Source organism: Hirundo rustica, chromosome 1 (assembly GCF_015227805.2).
Source record: "Hirundo rustica isolate bHirRus1 chromosome 1, bHirRus1.pri.v3, whole genome shotgun sequence".
Taxonomy (NCBI): domain Eukaryota; kingdom Metazoa; phylum Chordata; class Aves; order Passeriformes; family Hirundinidae; genus Hirundo; species Hirundo rustica.
Genome location: NC_053450.1, coordinates 116634866 through 116646922, shown reverse-complemented (window position 1 = coordinate 116646922; position 12057 = coordinate 116634866). Strand labels below are relative to the sequence as shown.

At 41.0% G+C, this 12057-nt stretch overlaps 1 protein-coding gene across 6 annotated transcripts in view; it reads left to right on the top strand.

The window, feature by feature from the left end:
- LRRC3B (leucine rich repeat containing 3B) overlaps positions 1-12057 on the top strand; it is a 45286-nt gene that overhangs the window by 26243 nt on the left and 6986 nt on the right. The window contains exon 1 of one of the 6 annotated variants that reach the window (XM_040065120.2): positions 1360-1472. The exons of the other annotated variants lie outside the window; for them this stretch is intronic. The gene's annotated coding sequence lies outside the window, so the exon portion shown is untranslated. Of the gene's footprint in view, positions 1-1359; positions 1473-12057 lie in introns of those variants that run through there. 6 annotated transcript variants of the gene reach the window in all.

The window sequence follows — 12057 nt, the reverse complement described above, 5'->3', positions numbered from 1 at the left end:
TCAGAGATGGTTTTCATGTGTCAGAACAACAAGGTGAATTAGACTGCAGTCACATTCATGTTGCCACCAAGAGCTGTCGTCCATGGTCCGTGCCTGAGCAAGATTGTTTTAAGCTTGCAGGGGTGTAACAGTCCCAACCGACAAGTGTTTATGTGCAGTTGTCAAGTGGGGAGAAAGAAGAAGGAAAAAAAAAAAAATGAAGCTTTTATTTTCAGCTCAGCAGGAACCTGACAGCTCCTGAGCTCAGCAGGACCAAAAAGTGCTGCTTCTTGGGTGAAGCCATCAGCCCCTGAGGCAGGATTCTGGCTCCTGCCTTCTTCTGAGCTCCAAGTGCAGCAGCAGTCTGGGCTAATGGGTGCAAAGCACAGATCATCCCTTTCCTGCTGAGCATGTGCCACTGATGGCGTGCATAGCTTAGTCAGCCCTGCCCTCCAAAGAGACATTGGACATCTGCACTGAACGGAGTGAAAGCTGAGGAGCCACTTGTCCTCAGCAGTGTTCATTTACCTTTCCAGCATGGCTCTGCCAGATTTAAGGTCGTCACAGCTTTTTAAAAGCCTTTCCCTTTCTTAGGTTCCAGGAACAGCCAGTGGCTCTCTGAGGGTTGCACAGCACTTAGGACTCAGCCTAGCAGCACATGGAGGTCTGCTAGGGTTGCTCCTTATCCTGCATGGAAGCAAGAATGGTTGTGCATGGGAACTATGGCACTGCCTCAAAACTAGTGAGAGGCTGCAAATGTTGCAGTAATTTTTCCCAGAAGCAGCTGTACCAACATCTGGGCTGCTTTCTCCTGGCACTGTTACACAAAAAAGGTTGTTTATTTTCCTCAGCATATCTGCTGTTGTCATCACATCTTGTGAAGTCAGAATTGCAATGTGTGTGTCTGTTCATGGCAAACCATTCATAACATAGACCACATCAGGTGCCTTGTCTGAAATGACATAGCATGATCTCACCACAACCCTCTGAGCTTCTGCTTCAGGTCATTGCTAAGTTCCTGAGTGTGAGCCCTGCCAAGCAGCATTAGGTGGGACCACCTTGTTCTCCTGTTCATAAAGAGCTGCCACCTTTAGTGCACCAAAGAAACACATTCTCCTTGTTTTGAAGAGAGTTGACGGAAAGCTCCAGGAGGAGGAACTGCTAAAGAAAAAGTACTGTGTTTTTAGAAAGACAGAGAAATGCTAACATGGTTTAAATTTTGTATTTTGATTGAAATATTTATATTGTATAATGTTTTACACATTTTAAATTTTTTCAAGTGTTTCAAAATTCATATTTAATGAAGAAAACATATATGTTCCAATAATACTAAAATATCCCTTAAAATTTTGTTGGCAGTGTTGATAGAAATGCTATGAAAAATGCAGCAGAAATAAACTACTTAACTGAAAGAATGCCGCTGTATGGGAAAAAAAAAATTTTTTTTTCCTCTTCATCAAACTTCAAGCCATGTCCTGTTTTAATGAGCTAAGGTAGGATGTAGCATTTTGCCTGGGAAATACTTGGATAACTTTAAATAAAATATGTACTAACATAGTATAAATAGAGTCTTTTTTCTCTCATTTTACTACTAAAATTAATTCTAATAGAATCCTAGTTATTTATTTTATTATTAATAAATGACTGCCTTACTAAGGCAGCTGTTAAAGCCATTGATGGAGAACTAATCATTCATTCTTAATGGAGCTTTTGTACAGCCATGAAAGTAACTTTATAATATGAAATGATGATGTAGTGGGTTAATATTGTAGATGAACTTGTAAAACAGCTCCTGGGTTGATAGCTGACTTGCCCACTCCTCCCTGTTTGCAGAGGTCTTGCCAAAGTGCATTTCTGTGTGCAACTTTGAAGAATTCTAGAAGGGTTATTTGCAAAATGACAGCTTTTTGGTGGAAAAAGAGAAAGGAGAGGTTGAATATGTTAAACAAAACTAAAGCAGACCCATTATGGTAGCTTTTCTGGGCTGCTGAGGCTCATGCCCCAAGGAGCCACAGGCTTGCCAGCCTGCAAGTCTCCTTGCTTGTCGTAGTGCAGCCATGCAGAGCCTGGTAGCACACACAGGTGCCACAGCTGTGGATGTCTCCCTTTCACGTTCCTTTGAGCACAGAGTGCCATGAGAGCCCTAGTGGTGCAGTAACATGTGGCTGTTGCCTCTGCGAACATTCTACTGCTGCTCACTTGTCCTGGGTCAGCTTGAAAATAGGTTGACAACACTGTGTTGACTGTGGTTTAACACTAGGCTTCTCCTCAGGCTAGCAAAGGTTTTAAATGTAGGATGGGAAGGATGGCTGTTCCTTGAAGCTTGGAAGAGATGGAAGATTTGTCATTTTCAGAAAACATCCTTTTGGGGTGCATGCAAACTGTCCTTGGACCAGAATGAGTGACACTGAAAGGTGTATGGCACTACTTCATTACAGAAGCTTAGTCTGTTTTGTTGTGCTTGAGCTAGTCTGTTATCCTCACTGACCAGTGAGGAAGGGCAGGATGGAACTGGAGGATACCTTTGCCAGACTGAAAGCAAGAAGGGAAGCAGTCAGGAAAGCAGGAGTGCTCAGATTTGAACCAGCTTATGAAGATGGCTGGCATGTTGCTGCAGGACTGTGACACTGCATCTATGGCAACTAAGGAAAGAAGAATGAGTAAGATAATGTTTCCCGTGATGAGAAGTATGAGGAAAAAGAGTTGAAAATTCTGCTCTCCAGTTTGGTTTACTCTTTGTGGTGTTCTTCATAGTATATAGTTTATGGCCTGGGACTTGGAACAGTGTTGTTTAGGTCATTTGGACTTCTTTGTATGTCCTGGACTCTTTACTTGGATTCAGATGTGGAAATGGAATGCATAAGAGGTAAATGCGCCCTCGAAAGAAGGAGGACAGTTAACAGGGTGCTTTTCACTACTGACTCTTGTTGTGAAGATGTGTAAGTATGGGGAAAACAATGTTTTTCCACCATACCAGTGCATCTCATGCATCTCTCTATTGTGTTAGTCAATAGAATGCTGCTACTGCTGTTGCTGGGCTGTTTCATGGTTTGTCATGTAACACCCAAAAAGATGGTATAATTTACAGGACTTGTTAAGTCTTGGCAGTTTCTCTGGGCTCCAGGTTGTAAGGAGTTCACCCATCGGCTTGTGAGCCAATGTGGTCTCTCATGTGAAACTCCCACATCTGGCTTCCTCCCTTCATGGTGTGTGCACAGGCCTGAGATTAACTTCTGTTTCTCTTTCTTCTTTGCTCTTCCTGCAATTCCACAGGCTCATCTGTCAGCCTTAATCTTTCCTGTAGGTACCACTGTTCTTCTAGCCTCTTTTTTGTCCTTGAATTAGTAGTCCTCTCAGAGAAACAAAGACTTTTCTTTGTAGCTGGGCCATCTCTCTAAAGAGTCCCTGAATCGTAATGTTTGCTTCTGACAGAGGGAAAGAAGTGGGTGCATTGCTTTGAATTCACATGCTTTTATTTGGGCCAAACAAAAGAGCAAACCAAAGAAACAAATAAAAAAGAGGCAAGAGATAAATAAACAGATAAAAATGTCTTAATATCAAAAGAATATCCATTATTTATTTGCTTTGCCATTGTATTTCATTACTTCTTCATTGCTTTTTTCTTTTTTTAAGAAATTTTTTCAGGAGAGGAAATAGAAGTCTTGTTTTACCAACCGGTGCCCCGACCATCTTCGGAAAGTGTGACACAAGGGACGCTTACTGGCAGATAAAGCCACCATCATGATTGTGCTCAGCACACCTCACTGAGAGTAGCTGTTCCTTCAGGAACTTGAGGAGAAGCAGGCAGGAAAGGTGTGTGTGTGCCATGTGTCAGGCACAGATTCCCTTTGCTTTGACTTTTATACATCTTACTAGAAATAAGTGGGTTAGTGACTGGGCAGGGATCGCAGGTGACACACTGGGGCTTGGCATACTAAGGAAAACCTGAGGCCACTTGGACTCCTGTACTGAGTGAAAAAATTCAGCTTTATGGCTCTCCTGGAGTCTGACTGAAATAAGACTGGTAGTAAACAACTTATGTGCTGCTAGCAGGGTGCTTTAGCGTGCAGGTGGTTTGGAACAGAAGTGAATGCCTTTAAGCATTGTTTTATGGTGGTGTGCATTTCAGACTGAAAAATGTCCGCAAGCTTTATTACTTTAATATTAACACTTTTTCATCACTCTCTCCCTCTCTGCTCCTGCAAACTGCTGCATTCATCCATTATAGTGACTCTTTTTTCCCTTCACCTGGTGTTTTTCACAGCGTGGGAGACGTGGGTGGCAGGAGGGACAACTGAGGACATAATGGCACCTCATCTGTTGCCGGGTGAAGCCAAAGCCCAGGCTGCTGCCAGATAACCTGTTGAGGTAACCTGCAGAGCCCTCAGTGATGACAGCATCCCTCCTGCCATTGCTGCTGCTTTCCAGTGACCTGCAAGGGGACTGCACCTCTTACGAGACCTTTTCCCGACAGGTTTTTCCACCCTCCCTCCTGCTCCTTGATGGGAGGGGCTTTGCAGTGCAGTTGTTGTTATCAATCCTTTCCCAACCCTTGCGATCTGTTATTCCCATTGCACTTGCCACTGAGGGCTGTGTGCCAGGATGTTTTAAAACTGGGAAACAAGCGGCCATGATTCACAGGATCAAATTTTCCCTGCTTTCTCCTGCAAAAAAAGGTGTTAAAAAGTTTTGGGTTTTTTAAAATCCTATTCTTATACTCTTTCCCATTCCAAGTATGTCAAGTTAAGTTTATCTCAGTGCCAGTACCAGCTGTAACCAGAGTTAAATTAGCCTTCCTGTTAGCCCTGCTTGGGTTTCACTTTTCAACAAGCCTTAGTAAAACAGATCGTGTCCCACATGTCTTTAAATTTCATTATCATGACCTAACTTAATTTGCTATAAATTATTTCTACCTGAGCTTCTTCAGCTGTGAACTTGCAGCCTCCAGTGTCTTGCTTATTGGATCATTGCCCAGCTAATCAAGATTTTTTTTCCTTCACACCTCCTGCTTTTTGTATCAGCTAGGTTTGCCAAAGTCAACTTGGCTGTATAACCTCAGAGGGGACGCACAAAGAGCTGGTATGTTCTTGTCTTTAAAATAAGGGGTTTATTGAACCAAGTTTCTGTCTGTTCCTGTTGTGCTCTAGTGCTGCTGATAAAGACCTCTTTTCCCTCAGTAAAAATGGGACCTCTGCACACTCAGTGTCCAGCAGCTGTGCCTTGTTTTTGGGGTTTTTTTTTTGCACAACTAGATTCCATGACTGATAATGACTGGTATTTATTTCCAGTGAGAAAAGAAGATTTATTTTTTTTCTTTAGAGCTGTTCCTTTCATTTAGCAGTTGGTGATAACTTTTATTTTAGCGCTGTGAATGTTGGAGGCTTTCTTGCCTCTTACCAAGCTGAGGAGCTGTAAACAGGATGAAGATTTTTGCTGAGTAAGGGTCAGAGAACCCCTAAAAGATTTCGGCTTGCAACCTCCAATTGTAATAACAACTTGCTATCATCATATGTCCTCAGAAGAGAAACATAGTACCACAAGTTTTATGTGACTTTGGAAAAGTACTACATTAAAAAAAATTAAATAAATTACCTGACTTCCTGGGAAGCCTTGGGGATGGCCCAGAGCACTTATTTCAAAATGAAAACATGCTGGTTGTTGCTAAGATGTAACACATGTAATTTGAAAAGTCCTTTAATGGCAGCTGAGGGCCTGATGTAACTCACCAGCAGATTAAAAACCAGCCAGTTTGTCTAACTTTCATTTGGAGAAAGTGGTAACATGGCAGCTGTTGATGATGAACAGTGGAACATTATCTTTCAATATAGCCTTTCTTTTGAAAACAGACGCTCTTGCTTGGTGTCTGGATCCTGGTGGAGCCAATACGTCCGCTAGAGTAGTTTAACTCTTAGAGTGAATGTTGATACAGGATGTTGCAAGAGCAGTGGACACAAACGGTACTGCCCTGGGCCCACAGGAGTCTTCTCAGCTCAGACATGCTTCAGTCTGATCTAAATTTTTGGGCTCAGTATGAGGTTTACTCGTAAAATGACACGTCATGTGGTAGGCAGGGGGTCAGATTAGATGATCTAATGGCTCCATCTGGCCTTAAATTCTTAATTAGGGAAGCGCTGCCAGCACAAGATGTCATGGAAGCTTTACACTGATAGATTTTATTTGCTTGGGAGATCCTCACCTGAAGCAGGGCTGCAGAAGTTGTACATGGGCTAGTTTTTTCCTCAGCTTCTAATGGCAGTAGAAGCCAGCAGAGCTAAAAGTGGGTCCTGATGGGAACCTGTTAATCCTACTTTCATGGCAGTACAAAATTCCACTGTCTGACTATTCCAGAATACCACATGTTGAGCTTTTGGAGTTATAATGATACCTAAATATAGAAGGAAAATCTATTATTAGGACAGGAAAGAAAAAAAGAGGTAAGTTTCTCTGGCAGGCTAAAGAAAAAGAAATTACAGTTATTTGAAGCTGCTCATAGATTAAAATCTTAGAAGCAAGGATGTGGTTTTTGTGGTGGGTGGTTTGATATGGTAGGTTATGATACCTTTGCTTGACACCTTTGGTGCAGAAATGGGAAGTACATTGCGTGGTGTTGTAGATGTGCTCTTGGCTCTCTCAGCTGTGCAAGAGGCAGTGTGCAGGTGTAATAACCATTGGCACAGCAAAACCAGCATCACTGATCAGCCAGTTTCTTTGGCATGTAGCATGGCATGTAGCCAAATGGCCCAAATGGCATGTAGCTAACTCAGTATTTCACTTGATTGTGGAAGGTCACTTGAATGTCTTTTAAAGTTGCTTAATTGCTTATTGATCTCATAATTATTCCATACTTGCTGTCTCTTTCACATTGATAAGTCACAATTTTAATTTCATTAGGAGAAGCTTGTGGTTTTGTGGTGTTGAGCATTCCCTTTCAGGTTTAGAGCTTTTAATTGGAACTTTCAAACTTGATTGGTTTCTTTTATATGCTGGTACACATTTTATTTTTCTTGCATTTTTCTAAATTAGTTACTTTACTTCTACATGCTCCTTTAAGGTCCTGTTAATATACAGGTAGCATATTTCAAAGCACAAGGAGCTGAATTAATAACTTCTGAGGTACTCTATTTTAACTGCTGTCCCCTTTTGCTAATTTATCTTGTGGGGGTTTTTTCTCCCCTTTAAGATTTTTTCAGAGTAATTGCTCTGGAAGTATGTTATTTTTCTTTCTAGTCTCATCTTGTGTATTACTGTAATTCAGGTTGCTTCATTTTAGTAATAGCTTCTGCTGGCTTCTTACCTGGCAAATTATTTGTGCCACGAATTATTGCTCTATGTTTGTGTCACTGGGAAGTTGTTCAGGGAGAGAAACAGCCTTGACTTCCTGGGTTTTAATTCAACAGGGTAATCTAGACCCAGTAAAAGCAAGAGTTTGTGAAAATGGGTGCTGAACTGTCACTGTGGCACTTCCTCTGCTCACATCTGTATTTCCTGTTGAGCTATCTAACAAAAAAATGTTTTCATCTCTGCTGACCCATTGTAGGTCCTGGGAACCTGCTCTGTGACAGAAAGTCAGCCAGAAAAAGCATCTTTCAGCCATTCTCTGCTTTGTCCTCCTTCTCCCTGTCTAGCTTTGGAGTCTGCATCACCTCTTGCAGGATTCCCTGGTGCCCATGTGTCTGCTGCCAGCAGCTGTCTTGTTGCTGCTTTGGGCAACCGATGGCAGCTTTGCAGAGCCACCAGCGTGTTCCTTGCTGAACAGTCCCTTCAGGTTTGCCTCCTTATTTCTGCCTTGCTGACTTTATTATCAGCACAGCCTCCCCAGCCTAATGACAGCTTCTAAGTTGCAGGAGCATTTGGATGAACCTCGAATGAGCCTAAAGATCACAGTACACAGAACGAAATAAACACCCTTAAAAGTGGAAGAAAATGTCTCTAGGTGGTCTGAATCTTGCTTATCTTTGCAAGGTGGTTCCTTAAAGGCCTGTCAGTTTCTAATAACACAGTTTTGTTACCAGGGGTTAGATTTACACTTTGCAAAAATAGAATGAGATTTTCAACTAGGCAAGGACACCATCTGCAGTCACCAGATGCAGTTATCAAGATTAAATTGCAAGATTTGCCACTGATTATGATGGTAGTCATTGATGTAATCAGTGTAATTATCTTGAGATCAAGATGAGATTTTCTCTGATCTGATAGATTCTGCCTAATTAAATTGAAGGAGCATCCATCATTAGCTACTGGAAAGAGTGTGGCTCCAACTGGGCACTTGTCTGTTTCACTCTGATCATATTATTTTATAATATGGGAGAAAAATAAGTCGGCAAATATTGTGAAATTGACGTCTTAGGGTGAAAGCATTTTCCATTTGGTTATATTAGATTTCTTGAAAACCTACAACGTTGCTTATTCATGAAAAGCTCCTAGGTGTTCTCTTCATAACCAGACCTTAGAAAAGACTTTAGTCTGGATCTCTTTACCCAAGAAGATGAAATATTTCCACTTTAGGTTGTTTTAAGCTTTCAGAGTATATATTTTTTCTACTGTACATCATGAGGAGGATTGACTCAGCTGCAACTGGAAAGGATTTTCTTGCCAAATAGAATGGTTGTTGATGTTTTCTCAGAAAATGTGACTGAGACTTGGTAGAATATAATCCCAAACTCTCAATTTTATTTTATTTTTTATACCCTAATGCACACTAATAATCTAGAGAAAAATGATGAGGCTTTGGAGAACTCTTCACAAGTAGTCATTTTTGTGTGTTGGAGCATTTTCCTTTAGCATCTGTAACATGGTACTTCATGTTCTTATATAGTGGTGAAAAAATCTTTTTGCAGATGTGTTTGCTGAGTAGTAACTGGTATACCTTGAGCCTTTGTCCATTTCTTCTATAGGTTGTCAAGACAATTTCTTCCAAATATAGTCATAAATTATGCTAATGATTTTGATGTATCTTGCGGTTTGTGCCTTTCATTTTTAACTTGCTTTATGTTGCCACTACATGTGCACTGTAAGTGTATGTAACATTTTCTTTTCTTTTTCAAATGGCATAGATGTGCATACAAAATGCCATTTATATTTCCCATGAGGGTATATTGCTCAGGGAAGGGACGAGGAGTCTGTAGTGTATGTCAGATGAAGAGGATGCAGGAGATAACAAGGAAAAGTAGGCAGCACCTTCTAAGAAACAGGTGATCCAATCTTCATTAAGGCTCAAAAAAATGAGTTCTAACAGCATCCCTAACAGCTGTTTCTTTAAGTTCCAGCAAGTTACCAAATTTCATTCCAAGAAATATATTGCCACAGAAGACTTCTAAGAGCAAAGCGTCATAGGAAAGTTAGGAGATGATTGGTAATATTTTCCTGTCATCAGTCTGTTATTATATCTGCTAAGCTTCACACAATTATTTATCAGCTGAGACTTATGAAATAATTTCTGACTTGACGTGAAAAGGGAAAAAGTCAAATACATTTTTTAACATGAACCCAACCCATCAGTCTTAAAGTGCTGATTCATTTGCCCACACAGTATAATTAGGATGTTAATCTGTAATAAGGAGTGATACATTCAGTGATCTCACTATCAGAAAGTAATTATAGCTTAAAATGTTCATTTGGCTCTCCTCAACCATTTTATTACTCTGTGACAGGTAAGGGAGGGCATTCATAGCTCAGGATCTATAAACCTTTACCTACACACTTTGCTTCTACAACTGGAAAAGGTTTGCAATTATATACCGATGCCTGTACTGGAAGATTTTTGGGAACAAAATGTCGACTGGCATTCTGAGTCCTGTCCTAGGGGAGAATATTATAGTTACAGTACATTTGGTGTTTCGTTAGATAATGAATCCATTACGTAGTTTAAGTTCATGCTCACACTGATTAATCATGACATTTCAATTATTCATAGAATCTGTGATCTTTTGCACTCCTTTTTTCCCACCTCATTTGCCGTTGGTTTCTATTAATTTCTCTTTTTACTGCTTTAGGATTTTTCGTCTTCACATATTCCAGAATCCTGGAACTCTTCCACTGCTGGAGATTTTAATCTGGGAATTTAAATGACCTGGCACCTTGCAAGCAGCTTGTGGCACCTCTCTGTTTTGGTACTGAGCAGTGGAGCAGCCAGGCCTCCACGTTTGAGTGACAGGGAGAGATGCGCGTTGTCCTGGGAATCCAAACCAATTCCAAACATGAAACTGTTTCATTTAGCAGGTGAAACAATGTTCTTGTCTCATCTGCTATACGGAATTTCCTCACGTTGTCCTGGAGCCATGGAGAGGGTTGAGTTGCCTGACTCGCAGTCTGTGCAGCTGGTGAGGTAGCCCTAGGCCATGGTGTGCTGGCAGCACACGTGGCATTGTTTTAAAGGATCGTATTGTTTGTTTGTAGGATTTCACTTGGTACCCATGCAATTTGTTGTTCTATAGTGCATAGACAGCGCAGAGGTCAGAAGTGGCTGCTGTGTTCCTCTTTGGGTCTTGCTGCTCCTGTCCAGCTCCAGCTCTCCAGTATGATCACTTTCCAGCTCAGTACCCATTCAGTCAGACACATTGCCATGGTGTAGTTTTACCATATATCCATGGGTATGTAAAAAAACCCCCGCAACTTCTTATTTTTACATCCGTCTTCTTGTGTTTTTAAAATCTGTGGGCTGATTCAGCCTGCAGATTCTGGTAAAGCCAGGCAGGGTTTCATGGAGGTTTTCCCCCCAATTTGCACAGACTCTGCTGGCCTCCAGAGGCTCAGCTGCTCTCAAACCTGGTGCACAGGAGAGCCCGGTGTACAGCTTACTGGGAGGTCTGTGTTTACCACTAGTGTAAGTTTTATTAAGGGTAGGATGCATATAAATAGTTCTTTCTCCAAATATCTTCTCTGTTTTAACTCTTTCTAAATATGCCATTAGCAATTGTTTGGGAGTAGTGGTGGCAAATCTCTTTCTTTGGGTTCAGGTAAAATTGTCCTGTCCTCAGTCCTCTAGCAAACTGGACTTTTCAGGCTGGATAATTAGCCTGCTAATTTTAGCCTGTAATCTCCATCTTATGGCCGTCTTGTCAATACTGATTGCAAGGTAATATTTTTTTAGAGATAAAGTAATATATGGCTTTTTATGACAAGAGGGAAAAAAGAGGAGGACAAAGTCATAAAACACAGCTCTATGGATGGGGATAGCAAGGTGGGGGTGTTAGTGTGTGTGTGTGTTTTGTTACAAGCGGACTGGCATTATAGGAAGCAGAACTCATGGGAAACAATGCATGAGAAAGGGGCATATTTTCTATTTCAATAGTAAAATTGCTAAACCTGATGTAACCCAAAAATATTAAATATGGCAAAGTTAAGGCCTGTTTTAATAGAAAATAGAAAACTAGATTTATCAATGAGCATGTTTTCTATGAACCAACACAGTTGATGTCTTAAAGGAGGGGAAAAAAGTTATAATAATGTCAGGTCTTTCAAAACTATAAAACATCTGAGTAATTTTCTGGAAATCAGTTAAAATAATGATCTTTTTACAGTGCTCCATTTAATGGATTTTTAGTTATAAAATTTTACTATTTATTCAAAGTGCAAGTTTGTTAAAAGATGTCTTAAAAAAGAGCCCTGTAGGAGTCTTATTTCCTGGACTTTTCTAATTCTGTATCAAAATTCCAATGCTGGCACGCAAGAAAGTTGTTACTCTGAAGTGCAGGACTTTACTTAGACCAGGCTTGAAAAGTTCAGCTCTTTTGCAGGGATCTCTTGAGGGCTTACTGGGAGTTGAGAGCTTCTTTTGAAGGCAGTAGAGCTGCCCACAAAAATAGGAGCTGTCTGTAGGTTCATATATGAGTTGCATGGGCTGTATGAGGGGAGGATGGGAGGCACCCTGACGTGTGCACTGCACCTCTGATGTAGAGGTCCTGCAGTTGTTCTCAGGCATACCTTCCTCAGTATTGACTGAGGACACTGATGTTTGTTGTGGACTCTGTGATCCCAAGGAGCGTGGAACTCTGCAGTGCAATTTGGGATCCATTTTCAATGAGGGCTTCTCTGGTTACTGTGCTTAAAGTTAGTAACTAAGTTTTTACATTTTACAGC